The sequence below is a fragment of the Kogia breviceps genome, chromosome 3 (assembly GCF_026419965.1).
Source record: "Kogia breviceps isolate mKogBre1 chromosome 3, mKogBre1 haplotype 1, whole genome shotgun sequence".
Taxonomy (NCBI): Eukaryota; Metazoa; Chordata; class Mammalia; order Artiodactyla; family Physeteridae; genus Kogia; species Kogia breviceps.
In genome coordinates this window covers 186,744,411-186,763,004 of record NC_081312.1, presented here as the reverse complement: position 1 = coordinate 186,763,004, position 18,594 = coordinate 186,744,411, and the positions used below count along the sequence as shown (strand labels likewise).

The following is an 18,594-nucleotide window of genomic DNA, read 5'->3' as shown; positions in this document are numbered from 1 at the left end:
CCCCCAGTCTGTGGTGTTGTGAGACAAGAGGACTCAACGTGGAGTCCACGCGAATCACAGGAATTCTGTTCCCAAGATGCGGGGTGACCGCGCATTTAACAAACGTCCTGGACCCCCAGGCTACCACCTTCTGTTCCCCACAAAATGCTGCCGGGTCTTGCCACACTCGCGACCATTAAAAAGGATACAGATGAGGACAGTGGCGGCCCCGCCTGCACCTCTGGTACCGCGCCAGCGCCACGTGCCACGTGAGAGGGCTGGTTCCCGTTAGCTCCAGACCCGACGGGGCACGCCCGCATCCCGTGGCCCCGTGACAGATGGGGCCACGCCGCAGAAGCTGAGCTACCACCTTAGCGTGAGGAGGGACACCTCCCGCCCCGTGCTGGACCCCCCGCCGATCCTCTGACAGCCGTCGCTGTCACAGAGGCCGCCTGCGTCTAGCTGCTGCTGGCGTCTACTCCTGCACTGCGGATCTTCCCGCACACATTCCAGGTGAGACGGTTGGCTAGCGAAGAACGTGCGACAGTCACAGCCCCGCTGAGGCGCCGCGGTTGGAAGGGTCAGGCCAAGGTCACCCCCGAGGAAGACCACGCTACGAAAGCCGAGCCCTCGGAGAGCCTCAGACGCCCTTTCGTTCACTTCCTCTGAGGCTCTGCTCCGCTGGGGGAAGACAGATCGAGCCCCTTCTGTAAGAACGCCCGTGGCTACGGTGTTCCCCGTGCGCCTCTTATTGTGTTGGCTTCTGGGGGTAAAACGCTGAATACGACATTCCTCTCGCTCTCGGGAGACCCTTAGTCCAGGGATCATTAGATATACACGCATATGTGATGCCGTATGAGGAGTATTAGTCTAGTCTGTCGGTCATCCGGACCCACTGAGTACGAACGGGCATGTGATAGTCATCTAGAGCTTTCATTGAGTTCAGAAAGAGATCATTGGCGTATAATGACAAGAACCACCAGAGAGAAGAATGCACAACGTATGATGCGAGCCTGGAGGACGGAGTCCCCAGCAAGGGTCGCCAAGACAAGGACGAGGAGGGCCCTCGAGGGCCTCCCGGAGCCTCTGCTCGAGGGGGCGACTGGGTGCAGCCGTGGTCATCTCTTGGGGATGGAGCCGGTGAGCTGGGCGCGGGGCTGAGCAGGCAGGGAGAGGACGAGGCTGGAGAGTTTCTCTGATGAAGGGTTCATAAGAGTGGAGGCTCAGGGCCCGAAGACAGGGTGGGTGATACGAGTCAGTGCTTCTTCTGCTGGAGAGCCTGAGAGAGAACTGCGAGAGCCGCCTCGTTCCTTTCTTCTACTTTCAAAAAATTAAACAATGCAAAACGAAACAATGGTCGCCATCCAGTCTCTGCCACCTTCACGCCACCCCTCGGTCGGGGAACAAAAGGCGGGCCCTGCATGCGCGAGCGCGGCTATGGCCTATACGGCTTAATTAAAGGCCACAGGCGGCGGCCTGGCTTTGCCAACCCCTGGCCTCCAAGCTCCAGCTGGAGGCCGCAGTCACTGTCCCCTCCTAGTTTATGACTTCGAGGTCCCTCAGGAGGTTGTGTGTAGGTATGAAGGGAAGAAGACGGGGGGGGGGGTCAAGAAGGAACGCGCACACGGGAGGGGTTCCTTCCAGCTCCAGGGGGGAAAGGACAACGTCAGCATCACACGTCCCTCTTGTTCTTTCTTACAGGCCCTCCTGGCCCCGGCCTGCTGTCCCCCTGCGGCTCCAAACTGACTGGCCGTGTCCCGGCCCGCGGCTGCTGGGCCATTTTTTTGTCCCCGAGATGACTGTACACAAGATAATTTATATTTTGGTGTAAACGCACCTCAAGCTCCTTTGAGATGAAAGAGTCTGTATAAAAGTGAGTTACGACCCTGCTGGAGGGAGGCACTGCTGAGTTTTTCCAAAAGCAGAGTTAACCCCCTTTGGCCTCCGCGAAGGGCTGGCAGTAAAGGACCGTTGGCCATTTCAGGGCCCCTGATTTTAGCTGTTGATTCTGTTGTGCGATAAATCCGCCTCCTCCTCCAAGTCCAAAGGTGGCGTTTGCCTTTGCCAAAATGCTGGGGGGGAGGAGGATCTCGAACCGGGGTCCAAGCTGAGGCTGGATCTTTGCTTTTTAAGTTGTTTGGGAAGTGAGGGACGCACGCGCGCACACACACACACACACACACACACACACACACACACACTCACACGTTCATCTCCCCTAATAACATAATCCAGAAGAGCTCCCCCCTTACCCGATAACCTGCTATGGGTCCTCAGGATGCTGGTTTCGCTTTTACACGAAAGGTCACACTTGGCCCCCCTCCTTGGTCCTTCTATCCCTTGGCCCCCAGAAGGCTCCCTGCTGCGTGGAGCACGGCTGTCTGCAGGTGTCTCTTGCTCCTGTCCAGCTCTGCGCGGGGCTTCCCTGCACACGGTATCAGACAGGGCGGACCACTGTGTCTTTTTTTAGAAAAGACCGTAAGTGTCTTATCTTACTCCTCTGGAATGTTCCACAGTTATTTCACCTCTCGTTTAGGAAACGTTGGTTTGAGGGTTCTTCAAACGTCCCCAAGCTGTTCCATCAGCTCTGCGAGCTCATTTCATTTGAGGTAGCCGTGCCTCTGCTTTTGCCAAGCTCATTTCCATCTCTCCTCCTCCCGGCTAGAAACCTTGTGGTTAAAATAACACAGCCTCTATTCAGAGCTCAAACTCAGAGCTGTTCTCAGAGGCAGATCTGGGATTTAAGCCACTCTGGGAAGAGGCATCGGGCTGCTTCGTAATTATTCCATTTTAGACGTTCACGAGGAAAGCGGGAACCTCAGGTAAATATTTTCTTTCCTTTGTCATTGATTTGCTGAAAAGACGGTTGGGAAGGCTGTGCCAGTGGGCCCTGGGAGAAGCCGGCTGCTTCCTAGCTTTTGACTGTTGCACGGGGCTCGTGTCTGCTTCTCTGAAAGAGGATCGAGTGGGGAAACAAGGATCTTAGGGAGAGAACATTGCAGGCGCGATTCTCTCTGTGCAGAAAGGGCTGGAGGTTTGAGGAATCCTTGTGCCTCGGTGGAGCCGCCCAAATGCCTTTGCGTGCGTGCGGGTCAGAAAGGTGGGAAACAAGGGTCCGCTGGTCTTATTCGTCCTCTGGTGCAGCTGCTTGGTCATGTGACCAGCTCACACAGGCACGGGTGCGAGCCCTCTCTTGACATCTTCTCTTCTTATCGAATGAAACTGAACCGGCTCTCTTTCCCCAACTGCTTCCTCCTCAAGCAGGTGGGTACCATTATATCCATCGACCTAGTGAATATCTATCTATCTGTCTATCTATGATCTACCTGTCTATGATCTATCTATCTGTCTATCTCTCCATCCATCTATATCCTACTTCTAAATTGTTGTGAAATGTTAGCCTACTATCTCATGTTTTCATATTTTCTAGTTTATGCCTTTCTCCGGTGATAGGACATTAAAGATTTGCCTTCCATCTCTTTGTAAAACATGTTAACAATTTCTCTGAACACCGACAACTACAGTCTCTGGAGACAAGAGACGAATTTATGTGCAGAAGCCAGTTTTGGGCAAAACTTACCAGCACTCCTCCAGATCTTTCTTTGCACAACTTGTTTTATTTTTTATTTTTGCAAGCATTTGTGCCTATGGAATCTTTCAGTGTAGCTTCCCTTGGCAGGGCCAGCTGTTTATTTGCCAATTCTCCATCTCTCTCTCTCTTTCTCTCCCTCCTCCCCCCCTCCACCTCTCTCTCTTTCTCTCTCTCTCTCTCTCTCTCTCTCTGTTCCCCCCCCCCCCAGAGGTCATCGTTTCCTTTAAAGTTTTAGTTGGAAGAAAATTCCACTCCTATTTGATGATAGAGCCAAAACAATCAATCAATAGTCAATCAATCATTGGTCAGTCGAACACTGACTCAAGTGCATTCTCTATGCCTGGTATCGGAAGAGTCACCGGGCTCGGGGGAGGGTTATCCCGATACATATAAATACCCTCATTGGTGTTGATCATGTATTTTGACTGCTACCTATATTCATTAAGTAATCACCCAACATCATCAGATAGTACAAAATGAAGTGCTCAGTTTCAAGCTTCAGATTGCAGGTGACGTTGAAGACATAATACGACCCCTACTCCTGAGAGCTCACCACGTGCCAGGTACTAAGTTCAGCACTTGGCACGCATCTTCTCTTACTGTCTCGGCAGCACTCGTTTCGCACGAGAGGGAGGGCTAAGCGCCCGCCTCCCGCAGCCGAGGTGCGAGTCCAGCGCTCAGAGCATGGCAGGCATCAGGACACGCATCCGTCACGTCCTGTTGCTTTGCGGCCCCCAGCCTGGAAGCCTTTCTGCCTTGTCACTGCACACCCTCCAGCTTCAGGTACTGGCCTAAATCGCCCCCCAGCTGAGAGGCTTCCTTGACCCTTTTACTCAAGGAGCAACCCTGGACCACCCCATCCGCTTGTTTTCATGGTGGTAAAATTCACCTTTTTACCCATTTGGAAAGCGTACAATTAAGTGGCGTATTCAGTACGTTCACAGGGCGGTGCGGCCATCACCACCGTCCAGTCCCTGGATTCTCATCATCCCCAGAGGAAAGCCCTTGCCCGCCAAGCAGCCCTCCCCCATTTCCCCCCGGCCCCCAGCCCCCCGGGGGACCACGGACATGCTCCCAGTCTCAATGGATGTGCCCGTTCGGGACGTTCCCCGTAAGCGGAAGCATACGACACGCGGCCTTTGCGTCGGGCTTCTTGCAGCGAGCGTGATGTTTTCCAGGGTCTTCCGGGACGTGGCGCGGTCGCTACGCGGGCCTTTGGCGGCGGGGCGATGCTCCGGGGCGCGCGCAGAGCCGCTCTGCCGCCCTTGACGGCGTCCCCACCCCTCGACTGTGGAGAGGAGGGGCTCCGGGAACAGTCACGCGCAGGGGTTCGTCTGAACGCATGTCTGCAGTTCTCTTGGGTGACTCTGTGGGGGTGAAGTCGCCGGGTCACGTGGTGCCTCGACGTTTCACTTTTGGAGGAGCTGCCGGACACTTTGGCACAGCAGCTGCCCCGTTTTACACTCGCGTCAGCAATGGGTGAAATCCTCCACTTCTCCACCTCCTTGCCAGCGTTCGCTGCTTTCTGTGTTTGCTGTTATAGCCATCTTGGGGGGGGGGGGTGACGTGGTCGCTCGTTATGGCTTTGATTTACCATTTTTCCCTCATAACATTGAGTAGCTTTTAATGTTTATTGGCTGTTGGTCCCATTCACTTTTTTTTTTTTTGCGGCACGCGGGCCTCTCACTGTTGTGGCCTCTTCCGTTGCGGAGCACAGGCTGCGGACGCGCAGGCTCAGCGGCCACGGCTCACGGGCCCAGCCGCTCTGCGGCAGGTGGGATCTTCCTGGACCGGGGCACGAACCCGCGTCCCCTGCGTCGGCAGGCGGGCTCCCAACCACTGCGCCACCAGGGAAGCCCCCCCATTCACCTTTTATTCCCTTTATTTGTCTCTGATTTCATTATACGTAAGTCCTATGACTTAGCATTCCCTATAGCATTCCCTCTTTATTTATTTACTATCTATCTCCTCCTGTGACTAAGTAAGCTCCAGGAGGACAGGAACTCTGTTTTGTTCACTATTGTATCTCTGTGCCCAAGACAGGATCCAGTATTGTGGGGACTCAATGTATATCTGCAGAATAACTGAAGATCAAATTATGGTTATTCCCCCAGCCCTGCACCTAGAGCCTCCCTTTCCTGCAGGTGGCTCAACACTGGGGCAGCATCAAAGCTGGTCTGCACACCAGCCCCTGACATCATTCTCCACCCTCCTTACCCCTGGCTGACATCGCCAAGGCCAAAGCATTGTTTTTTTGTTTTTTGGCTTAAAAAAAAAAAAAAAAAAAAAAAAAGAACAGTGCTTTGGCCTTAGCAATAGAGTGCCTTCTGCATTCCACCCACCCCCTTGGCTTGTGGGGCGAGAGGCTGGGGCAGCAGTACTCAGAGAGCTCATCAAGGTCTGTGGTAAAGAGATCCTGAGCCCAGGCAGTGGCGAGGAGGGCAGAGTCGGAGAAGGAGATGCAAGGCGGATATTTAGGGAAAAATCGGCAAGACTCTGTGACTGGCTGGGGTGTCAGTCAAGGTCACTTCAGGTTTTGAACTGGGAAGGTTGGGAAAGTGGTGGCCCCATGAACTATAAAAGGAAGTTGGGGGAAAGGGTCTATTTGGGAGCGGGGGGAAGGGGAGGCTCATTTCATATTGAGTTCGAGGCAAGAACTAGAGATCTGAGTGTTCTGGAATTGGGGTGAAACACAAATAAAGAATTGGAGTTTTAGCACCATAAGATGTTTTGTCCTGAAGGGAGTGGTGTGTTTTTTCCTAGATGTTGCCACCAGGAAATAAATGACTAGAAAGTTTAGCGTAAGGTTAACGCTGGGGCTGAACCAATTCAGGATACAGGAATGATATAAAATCACCGTTCTGATTTGTGCACGTAAATAGTAAAATCGCCCTTTGATCTTTTATATTTCGGTAGAGCAGTCATGGCTATTAATGTCAAGGCTAATTTACAAGAGCAGGTGACACAAATAAAACCACTACCCTCCTGGCATTAGGCCTTGAAAAAAAATATCACGTGGGATTATTTTATAAGAGCCTTGCTTTCCTGATTCGTAATTTTCTTAAATTAAGATGAAAATTAGGCTGAGGATTTCAGTGCAGACAAGCAGAAGGTGAGGAGCGGGGCCAGAAAAGTGGCAGGAGGAGCCCCTCAGGGGTTAAATGTCCCCTGCGGCGCAGGTTGGTGACGAGCAGCCTCCACTTTTGTCCTCTAACATCCATTTCAACACCTTTTCAAGACCTTTATTAGGTTCTCAATAAATGGTTTTATTAATATTATGTCATCCTGGTAACTCAACATAAAATAAAAGAGTAGCGGTGTCTAACAGTTCTTTTCACCTCTCCCCTCTGTACCCCCGTCACAAAATCACCGCCCACTGCAGCTGGCATTGCAGGGCAATACAGCATCGCAGCAGAGAGCGTGGATTTAGGAACGGAACTGACCTGGTGGGGTCCTCAGTCTGCCCCTTTCTAGCGTGTAATTTCGCAAAGCCTCAGTTTCCCCCACCCTAAAATCAAAATAATAAAAGCTCCCAGCCCAGAGGAGTGTTGTGACAATTAAGTGAGCTAATGTATGCAAAGCTCTCCACTCACTCAATCAACATGAACTATTATTTTTTTTTAAATATCTTTATTGGAGTATAACTGCTTTGCAATGGTGTGTCAGTTTCTGCTGCGTAACAAAGTGAATCAGCTCTACGTATACAATATCCCCATAGCCCCTCCCTCTTGCGTCTCCCTCCCACCCCTCTAGGTGGTCACAGAGCACCGAGCTGATCTCCCTGTGCTACACGGCTGCTTCCCACTAGCTGTCTATTCTACGTTTGGTAGTGTATAGACGTCCATGCCACGCCCTCACTTCGTCCCAGCTTACCCTTCCCCTCCCCATCCCCGTGTCCTCACGTCTGTTCTCTATTCCTGTCCTGTCCCTAGGTTCATCAGAACCATTTTTTTTTGCTTAGATTCCGTATATATGTTAGCATACGGTATTTGTTTTTCTCTTTGACTTATTTCACTCTGTAGGACAGACTCTAGGTCCATCCACCTCACTACAGATAACTCAATTTCGGTCCTTTCTATGGCTGAGTAGTATTCCATTGTATACATGTGCCAAATCTTCTTTGTCCATTCATCTGTCGATGGGCACTTAGGTTGCTTCCATGTCCTGGCTGTTGTAAATAGAGCTGCAGTGAACATTCAGCATGAACTATCATTATCATGAGGAACACGTGAATCACAGAATCAAGCTGCCATTTTCCAGCCAAACGAATGCCAACCCGCCTCTCTTCTCTCTCCTGGAAGTTGCATCCTAAGGCACGGTTGTGATGAAGTTACTCCTCCGCTCAAACCCTTGACTGAATCAAGTTCAAACTCCCTTTGCGTGGCCTGGGAAGCCCCCCATGAAGGCACTTCACTCTTCCACCTACCACCTTCTCCAGCCTTGTGGGCCCTGCACCCCGGGACCAGCCTCTGGGAACCAGCTTCTGACCCCTCATTGCTCACGTGGGCGAGTTCCCTGCAGGACGATTTAAACTGGAGTTCTTCTCCTTTGGTGCGTGTCCATGCTACTTGCTCTGTGCTGTTACGTATCACTTACCAGTGTGAATGATATCTCCTGTGTTATGGAGCAAACTCCCTGAACAAGGAAACGAGCCCTTGTTCATTTCTACGTCTCCTATTGTGCTTTGCAAGCCATTCCGCACGGAACCAAACAGAAAAGGTTGGTTGAATTGAATTGAAAAGTTGACTCTCAGAATGTTTTTGCTCAGAAGGTCATTACAAACTTATGGTTACCAAAGGGGAAAGGTTGGGGGGGGTGGATAAATTAGGAGGTTGGTATTAGCATATGCATACTACTCTATATAAAATAGATAATTAACAAGGACCTGCTGTAGAGCACAGGGAGCTCTACTCAGTATATTGTAATAACCTATAATGGATAAAGATCTAAAAGAATATATGTATAGATATATATCTGAATCACTTTGCTGTACCCCTAAAACTAAGATAACATTGTAAATCAACTATGCCCCAATATAAAATAAAAATTAAATTAAAAAAAAGAAGGTCATTAAAGTAACAGTAGAGAAAGGGATTGTCTGGGATCAAAAGAACGGATATGTATGTATATATATATGTGTTTATGTGTGTGTTTATATATGTTTTTACATATATTTTCTCATCTGTGAAATAGACAAGTGGCACATGAAGTTCCTTCCAACTCTAAGCCCGTCAATCTGAGTTATTGGCCTTGCTCTCCTTACAAAGCACCTTTAAACACTATAGCGTAAGAACAGCCAGGGCTCTGCCACCTCGAGCCATGGGAAGTGGGCTGGGTGGGAGGTGAGTCTCCCAGCGTAGTCTGAGGGTAATGCATCAGCTCTCCCTCTGCCCCCAGTGGCCTTCCTCGGGCAAAGGCCACCGTGAGTCTGCTTGTTATTTCAGTGCTGCTTTCAAAGACAGAATGTCGCAGATTTTCTCTTCTTCGTGGCAACACTTGGCATGTATGTTAGTACCTCAGCCACAGAAGACACCCCATAAAAACCTCTTGAGCGAATGGGTGAATAATCTTCCCTTTCATTTAAAAAAATAATAATGACAAGATTTTTAATAGATTTTTGGCAGAACTCTGTGCTTAAAAAACAGTCACGACTTGCATCAAGAATAATGAAGCCTCTCGTTACTTGCTGCAGGTGACAAATCCTTTCTTCTCTGAAAAAAAAAAAAGAATAATGAATCTTCCTCTATACATTATGTATACGTTAGCTCACATGTGATTAGCTCACGACAGTCCTATAGGCTAGGAGTTATAAATTCAGATTCTTTTGTTATAGATAGCATTTATTATATAGCATTATTTGTAGAGTTTACCACTATCTAAAATTATATATGTCATTATTCTTATGATACCTCTCCCTGTAAAATGTAATCTCCACAAGGATAAGGATTTTTCTGTCGTCATATTCATTACTGTTTCCTTAGCACAGTGCCTGGTACATAATAATGGATCAAAATAGTAAAGAGAATTGAAATTTATATCAAGAATATGGCACTAAATAAGGTCTACTAGAAAGGGAAAATCATTTAAGCAAAGAAGAAAGCGCATTCTACAAAAGAGAATGAAGGCTGAGGCATAACTGAGGTTTAGGGAGGGGGGCATAGGGTTAATGGGAGTGTTTTACTCCTGATTTGCTTAGAAAAAAAATGAAATCGGACAGAAAATGAGAAGGTGGGAACCTCTAAAGGTTTTAGAAATTTTGTAATCTTTTATATTTCAGAGGTAAGAAGAGTTGGGAATAAGTGTAGGTTTCATTTCCCCACTTTCGAATACTTTTCTTGAAAAGGGAAAGCATAAGGAATAGAAAGATTGCAAATTTAGAGGAGGTCCATGGAAGAGATGATAGAAAAAGATTTCATGGAGCATAAATTAAAAATCTCAAAAGACAATGCAGCTATCCTGCCGGAGAGAAGGTAAGCTAGGAGTTCAAAGGCTATCATGGAAATCAAGTGAAAGAAACAGTGAACAACAACAAAAAAAAATCAAGAAAATGGCATTGCTGAGGAAAGAGCCACAGATGGCAAGGACCATCCAGCTTGCCAACAGGAGAATGAATGGTTTAAAGGAAACAGGAAGTTTGGCGGTGATTGTAGCCAGTGGAGCAAATAAGGGTGAAGTGGGTGGAATTTTAAGGCTGAAGATTTCAGGACAAAAAGTTATGGGATGGTAAGAACTTTGAAATGGCTCTTACAGAGGAGATGAGTCATCCCAGAGACTAAGAGACTTTATAAAAAATGTGAAAGTAGGAATTGGAGGACACTTGGCATCCTGAAAATTGTCTTAGAAACACACCAGAACTCATTCATTCTCTCATTTAGCATTTCTTGAATATCATGAAGGCACTGAAGACACAAAGGCAAAAGAAGCCGGCCAAACACAAACCCTGCTTTCTTGGAGTTTACAAATGAATCAAGCAGATAATCTCACTGAGGAATATATATATATATGCAAGTCGGTGTTGGCCCAAGGAGTTCATGTGGAAGAGTGAATAACAAAGGAACCGGGTCCAGATGGGGTGAGAAGGAGTGGACGTGTCAGCAGCCTTTCCACGCAGGGGCATTTGAGCTGGGATCCGAAGGGGGAGAGGGGTGAGGCCGGGTGGAAGGATCTTTCTAGAGAGACGGGGCAGAGCACACAACGTCCTCTGCGGGAAGGATCATGGCACCTTCTAGAAACAGAAGGAAGATCAGCACCGCCGGGGAGCAGAGAGTCAGGAGAAATGGGGTCAACTGAGGCAGGGTGGCGGGAAGAGCTCCATCAGGCAGGCCAGAGGGTCACGGTACTTATTGGCTTTCATCCCAAGAGAAGTGGCGCACATCACAGGACATCTCTTGCTTGTAGGAGGGACGGGATGTGACCAAGAGCTGGACTCTCCAGATAACCAGTTCTGCACTCACCAGTTTATGTGCCCAAACTGTTTATATTTTCACCACCTTTGAAGGACAAAGGTCTGGATGAGGGTTGCTCTTAGTCTCTCTTGTCCTTTCTTATGTTCCTGAACTCTTCACACTTGCTCGATGGTCCAAGGCACCAAATACCATACTCTTGAGGTATGAAGCCTGCTTGTCCTATGTTCAGTGATCTTAGACTATTTTTCTCTTTTCTCTTTTGAAAAGGATTTCAACTTTTCCTTTCCATCATGTCTGCCTCTCTCTCTCATTGGATGCTTCCAATCTGTTGTGGGATAAGAAACCAGAGAACGCAATCGAGACGCTTCAGCTGAGCTGAAGTTCATGGGCCTTGTGGCTCCGCGGGCGCCCTGTGGGTTTCCTGCTCTGCCCCAGTGGAGCTCCAAATGGTGGGGCGGCTACAGGGAGCTCCAACTGGTGCCTTCGAGCTGCACTATCCAATATGGTGGCCACTGCTCATGAGCGCTATTGAAATCTCAATTCGTTTAAATGAAATAAAGTTAAAAAATCAGGCCTTAGTCACACTGGCCACATTTCAAGGGCCCGATGGCCGCGTGTGGCCAGAGCCCACTGTATGAGACAGCACAGATCTGAATGCTGGTGTTATCCCAGGAAGTTCAACTGCACAGCACCGTCCCAGAGTGCCGGTGGAGACCACGAGCCAGATGGCGTATGCTGTTGTCATTCATAGTTTTTAAACGTCTCTCTGACAGTAACTCCAGGCGTGCACCAGCCTTTCTCGTTCCTCTAGGCGTACAAAAATACATTGTGTAAATTATTCCTTTCGGAATTGTTATAATTACCGGAAGGCTATTGAAAAAGTACTCAGGGATCTGCTATTTCCAGCAGAGAAATGGACTCAAAGCTAATTAAAATTCGACAGTTGCTTCCTGGAAAATCTGAGCTTGATTCACCTTCCCACGGTGACTCCAAATAGATACCTGTCGCATACGTGTCATGCAGCCTTAATAACCTAGTTGAGAAATTCCAAGATGCCACCTGAGCCTTCCTCAGTCCTACCTCAACCTCAGAGAACCAGGTATTTCAGAAACCTGAGACCTTGTCACAAACAGATGTTCATTTTCTGAGAAAAAAAAAATCAGCTTATTGAACTGGTGAGCTAGTTATCCTGTGTTCTGGGCTCAGAACCACAAATGAAACAAGAAACAGATCGAAGATATTCTGGCTGAATGTTATATGAAAATCATGTCAAGGTGTGATGAATAATGCATGAGCGATTCCTTGATTTTCATGATGTGCCAGCTTGAGAATGTCGTCTGAGCCTGGAGGTTTCCATAATCGTCACAATAATAATAGCACTTAGACATCACTCATCCTTGTAACGACTCTGTAAGGTGGGTGGCATCTCCCACATCTTACAGATGAAGAAACTGAGGCTCAGGAGGTGGGGCGTAGCAGGAGTACAGCTCTATGTCCTGTGACGTTGCATCCCCCAGGGCCGGCCCCCGCCATCTGCTCTCAGATGCACAGACCTCTGTCTCCTGGCACTTCTGGAGGTGAGGAAGGCTGGGGAGATGGGTCAGGAAGACACAGCAAAGCAGAGTGATGGGGAGAGGGGGCTTTAACGGTCCAAGCTGATTGCGTCTCTCTGGAAGCTTCTATGCCCTCTCATTCCTCTGGTGATGGTATGGTTTGTGTGCTTTGAACTTTGGCTTTTACTGACAATGAAAAAAAACGTGGAACACAGCAAATTTTTTTCTGACTGTTGTGGTCAGCTGACTCAACATGACCTGAGTTTCAGAGAGAATTCCACTCTGCTTAAAAAGGAACAAATAAGCAAATAGAAACAGACAAACAGAACTACAGAAAGTCTCTGGGGTGAATGGGAACAGCCTGTCTCTTGCTAATTCAGTCATTTGTTCTTTTAAAAACTTCTTTTCCATTTTGGTTTATCACAGGATATTGAATATAGTTCCCTGTGCTACACAGTAGGACTTTGTTGTTTATCCGTCCTATAGATAATACTTTGCATCTGCTCACCCCACACTCCAATCTATCCCTGCACCGACCCTCCTCTCCCTTGGCCACCACAAGTCTGTTCTCTATGTCTATAAGTCTGTTTTTGTTTCATAGATACATTCATCTGTGTATATTAGATTCCACATATAAGTGATATGATACGGTATTTGTCTTTCTCTTTCTGACTTATTTCACTTAGTATGATAATCTCTAGGTCCATCCATATTGCAGCAAATGGCATTATTTCCTTCTTTTCTATGGCTGAGTAATATTCCATTGTATATATACACGACATCTTCTTTATCTGTCGATGGACATTTAGGTTGTTTCCATGTCTTGGCTCTTGTGAATAGTGTTGCTATGAATATAGGGGCCATATGTATCTTTTTGAATTATATTTTTGTCCAGATACATGCCCAGGTGTGGGATTGCTGAATCATATGGCAACTCTACTTTTAGTTTTTTAGGAACCTCCATACTATTTTCCATAGTGGCTGCACCAATTTACATTCCCACCAACAGTGTAGGAGGGCTCCCTTTTCTCCTCTGCTGCGAGGCTGAGGTTGGAGGATTCTGTAAGTTCTCTCTCCCCTTGAGAACCTCAGCTGCTAATCCCAATGGTTTGTAAGTATTTTCTGGGCACCTGTCTTGTCATCCAAAGATGAGTGGGATGCAGTTCCTGCCCAAGAGGAGCTTGTCGCCTGGCCTAGGAGACCAACGCGTAAGCAAATACAGGCATACTTTGTTGTATTGTGCTTCACAGATATTGCATATTTTACAAATTGAAGGTTTGCGGCAACCCTGCATTGAGCAAGTCTATCGGCGCCATTTTTCTAACAGCGTTTGCTCACTTCATGTCTCTGCGTCACATTTTGATAATTGTCACAGTATTTCAAACCCTCCACCAGCAGAAAGACGACAGCTCGCTGAAGACTCAGATGGTGGTTGGCATTTTTTAGCAATGTTTTTAAATTAAGGTAGATACGTTGCTTTTTAAAAGACATAATGCTACTGCACACTTAATAGACTGCAGTGTAGTATAAACATAAGTTTTCTATGCACTGGGAAACCAAAAAATTCCTGAGACTTTGCTTTAGTATGATATTCCCTTTATTGTGGTGGTCTGGAACCGAACCCTCCATATCTCTGAGGTCTGCCTGTACTTAAAACACAGCAGGATAAATGCTATGAAACCAGGACAGGTGAAGTGTAAATGAGTGGAGAACTAGATGCACACTTCCAAGCAAAAATTCTAAGTTATGGTGGGTGAGACGAGGATGTAAGCTTAGAAATGGGGTAAAATGGTTGTGATGGGGGGCAGGCTATAGGCTCTGGTTAGAGGTGAGGCAATGCAGACAAGGCATCCAGGACACTGGCACCCATTACTGAGGTCACGGGGCCACTGGTAAGGCTGGCCCAGGACTTAATATAGAGCAACAGTCATGATTCACCCAGGAATAGGATCAGCTTTAATCATTGACTAGCGAGTATCTCTCAGCAATACTAGAAGTAAAGAAATTAGTCAGGCATCAGAAACTAACTTCAAGAGATGAGAGCCATGGATTATCCCTCAGGGGCAAAATTGGGAACTGCAAGTTCAAGGCAGGAGAGAACAAATGGGAGTGTGTACCACGGCAAGAGCCAGAGTTCCAGGGCACGGAGGATGGGCATAAAGTGTGGCCCTGGGCCACAGGCAAGGCTAGGGAAAAGGTTAAAGGGATGAAAAAGACTCCGCCAGACCAGTCTGAACCCACCCCAGACTGAGAGCTGCGTCTCTGGGTCAAACATCCTACTCAGACCATTTGAATGTAGCTCATTTCTGGTGAGAACAGGATGTTCTTTTTTGCTCTCCCGGATGAGGGTACTCAGTATGCTTGTTGCAGTGAGAGTGTGGGAGGAGGAAAAGATGGGAAACCACGCCACGCCTCAGGGAGATCGGGGGGAGAGAAAGCCAGGCAGGAGGCGGGCTGGTGAGGGTGACAGAGACCCGGCGGGCTGAGTCTGTGAGGTGCGTGGGCAAGAAAGACAGAACCCTACGGGCTCCCCAGCTCTTTCTAACGAGATGCCCAAGCTCTCAGGTGAGGGCTTCATTACTGCAAGCGGAATCAAATAAGCCAATATTCTACAAAACCAAAGAGTTTAGAGTTTACTTTGGAGACGCCTACTAATGAAACTTGACCTCCAGAAACCCGCTGAATCTCTAAGCTACACCCTGTCCCTGGGGTTCCCTTGACTTCGGTGCTGCCAACTAGAGTTAGGGCGCTGTCCTGATAATGCAAGGGTCTGGAGTTCAGGACACGTTTGCAGTGGCTCAGGGACGCAAGCACCAAGCCGTCCTAGAAGCAGGTCCTCACGGTGGGCTCAGAAAACCCTCAGTCTCTCTCTGTTCTGCTGTCCTCAAGGGGGCCAGCTCGGGGCCTCTGCCTCACCCACCTCTCCAAGGCAGCTTGAATGCACCACCGATTTCACTGGCATATGCCGGTTCCAAATTATCCAGACTGACGTGGGCGCCCAGATGTGGGAAACAACGAGCTTGTAAACGGCTTTCAATACGTGGACACCAGAAGCCGGTCACAGAAAGAGTATGCCATTGGGATCCACGTGGGGAAGCTAGAAGACTGGGTTTTATCAAAATTTAAACCACGCCCAGCTTGAGTGATACTTCGTTTTGGCTGAAGGTAGATTCCTTTCATTACTTGGTCTCAGGAACCGCACGGAGAGCACAGCTCCCTCACATCTCGATATCGGAAAGGACCGTAGACTCAACATCCAGGACCCCGGCATATCTGCGGATTTTGAATTCCGTCTAGAGTATATCCTTTCCGCTATTTTCTAATTTACCCAAAATTTCTATTTTCTGGCTAAAACCCATGGCTTATCTGGAGCATTCTGCATCCTTTTCTCTTTCAAAAGCCACGTGTGTAGTTCTCTCTCTTTATGAACACTTTCCCACAACAGACCATTTTCTGTTTCTAGCAACTCACAGAGGTGCTGAGCAGAGAAAGAGCAAAACCTCATTGAAATGTAGACGCTAAGCCATAAGCTGAGCTCATTTCACCAGCCGCACGGCTCACGCTCGCCCCAAACCCGGCTCCCAGGCTAATCCCACTCTGCGCTTTAGCGGGAGAACAAGTGATCACGTGTCACAGGCTTGGGGCGGGGGTTGTTCACAAACAGTCAAACCAGGAGCATTCAAGCAGCAAATGCCTGGCAGCCAACATCCTGGCTCAGGTGCTACTATTAATGCTGCCCAAGGGAGGGAAATTCTTCCTTCTCGAAGCTTCTAAGCCGCTTCGGGGACCGTGTGGCATAGAGCGCTGGGCTGCGTGCTGGGAGGGGCGGCCTCTGCCTGGGATGTCGCCCACGAGGGCAGGCGTCCCCGCGAGTCCCCGGGGGCTTCTGGCCCCACGTGTGGTAAGCTGGGACCTTTCGGCCTGCTGGCTCTTGTTTGGATGGATGGGGGAGGGTCCGCTGGCTGCGATGCCTTGGACGGCTATGGCAGCCCCCAGCCGCCCTGCTTGGCCTGCCGCTGTGTGCTGGGAGCTGCAGCTGGGCCCTGCCACGTAAATGCTTGCCCCCCGATGCCCCGGGCCTACCTGGATCCCCGCAGACAACAACCCAGGGCACACCTCCTCCCCTCAGCCCCCCCCTTTCCCACGCTGCACCCTTCTTTCTTCTTCCGGGCGACCCCTGTGTGTCGGAGAAAACATAGGGTTTAGCCCTAAAGTAGACGGATGTTAAAGAACTTGAAGAGAGTTTAAAATACAGTAACCGCCACCCCGAGGAAATTCAGGAGCTGCTAAAGTCATCTCTTCGCGTCTTTCCCCTCCCTAATTCCTACGCCCGTCCGCGAAGTTCTGACGTCAGTCACCACGTGTTGGCGCTGCCAGCTTCAACCATCCTGGAAGCCCTGCTCCGACAGGAGCTCCCTTTAAAGATGAATTTAATCAGAAAGCCCGTTGTGCCATTAGAATCTCATCCAGAATCACATCTATTTTTGAGACGTTTTTTCTTAGCTTTGTTTGGTGATCCCTTAATTATGCCAAACAGCTGTCGGAAATCATACTGCAGACAGAGCTTCTCACAAATGGACCAGTCAGCTGCCTTTAAGTCACCCTACCGTTCATCCTCCCGGGCTTTAAGGGGTTTGTGTAGCCGTGAGGATGGAGAGACGCCTGTGCCCCCGTGGTCCAGGGAAGTCAGACCCGGAGGGAGATTAGTGAGCGGGCCCGGCCCGGCTGTGGGGCCAACGCTCAGGTGTCCTGAGGCTGGGTCTGCATCAGGCCGCTTCTAATCTTGCCGTGAGCTTGTCTCCCGTTCCCTCCTTCGACCTCGATAAATCAATAGCATGCGAATTAGCACAGATTCTGCCCCTCCCCCCCCCCCCCCCCCCCCCCGTGAGGACAGCCCTGCCTGGAGGCCTGGCTGCACCTCCTTCCCTTCGACGGCTCGACCTCGACCTTGACTGCTTATGGTGATGGGACCTTTGGCTGAGTATGGAAAGGGGTTCAGGAGTAGGTAAGGGAAAAATCTAGAAGGTTCACATCTTTCTTCTCTTAACCACCTCTTTTATCCGCCCACACCCCAGCCCCCACGCCCGTGGCAGCCTGTCACCTGGGCAAATATTTCTCCTAAAACTGACTCAAGCAATCAGCAAGGAAGTAGGTAGTGTCCACGATGAGTTTGGGACCTTGAAGTACTCAGAGTATTTTTAGTTACATTATGGGCACCCAGAGGAATATACAGAACACCTTTATCCCATGGCTGGGCTCTCCAGCTTTTTGGGTGATACCCCCTCAATGAAGGATGATAGACACTTAGTTAGATAAGCGCCCATTAGGCTGAGAAGGTGAGAATAACCAGGTTATAGAGCACTGATGTTCACTAGTGGGACACGGACATCATTTGGACCATTTTCATAAACATAATTGGGAACAAAACGCACTTGGAGTTTATTCTGACACAGTCACATTTTTATGAATTGTGAATAGCTTTTATACGGCAGAGTTGATGAGATTGTGAGTGTGTGTGTGTACTTTAAAAGCCTCAACATACAGAAGAGCCTTGCTGTTCATTAGACAGCTGGCATCTGCTGTTCTCTTCTGAGTGATGAACTCGCCTACAGTGACTCCTCACCCCCTTGGATAAATCAAACGGCATCGCTGGCTACAAAAATGGCGGTGGCCATCCCGTATCCTAGGAAACAACTGTCCAGTGAACGACGGATAGTTTTATGTATTTCTGAAGGGGCCGCCAAAAAGATCCCCCAACATTTCTGTCCCTGGACAGCCATTAGCAGCGACTAAACTAATATGGAAGGAGCATCCACACTTCACAGCCCTCATCCCTGACGTTCCACGACGGTTCCCCAGCCACGTGAGGCGGGAGCAGAGAGGTGCCCACCGTTCAAGGTTCTAGGAGACGCTCGTCTCTGAGCCCCGCTCTCTCTCAGGTAGCCATGCTCTGACCAACACCTCCGCAGTTCGGTTCCACGGCCAGGTAGAGGCCCCCCGCCCCTTACCATCAACAGCTTCTCAACATTTTCCCCAAAGAGCAAAAATAAAAGTCTCCATTTTT

General features: G+C 48.9%; 1 protein-coding gene and 1 long non-coding RNA gene across 4 annotated transcripts in view; one reads left to right on the top strand and one right to left on the bottom strand.

Moving 5' to 3' along the window:
• The window catches only part of JCAD (junctional cadherin 5 associated), a 91,780-nt gene that overhangs the window by 11,490 nt on the left and 61,696 nt on the right, over positions 1 to 18,594 (top strand). Inside the window, exon 1 of one of the 2 annotated variants that reach the window (XM_067030542.1) lies at positions 2,648 to 2,801. The exons of the other annotated variant lie outside the window; for it this stretch is intronic. The gene's annotated coding sequence lies outside the window, so the exon portion shown is untranslated. Of the gene's footprint in view, positions 1 to 2,647; positions 2,802 to 18,594 lie in introns of those variants that run through there. 2 annotated transcript variants of the gene reach the window in all.
• The window catches only part of LOC136793878 (uncharacterized), a 32,387-nt gene continuing 22,142 nt past the window's right edge, over positions 8,350 to 18,594 (bottom strand). For both annotated transcript variants that reach the window (XR_010839917.1, XR_010839918.1), the window contains exon 3: positions 8,350 to 9,282. This is a non-coding gene — a long non-coding RNA (uncharacterized lncRNA). The remainder of the gene's footprint in view (positions 9,283 to 18,594) is intronic.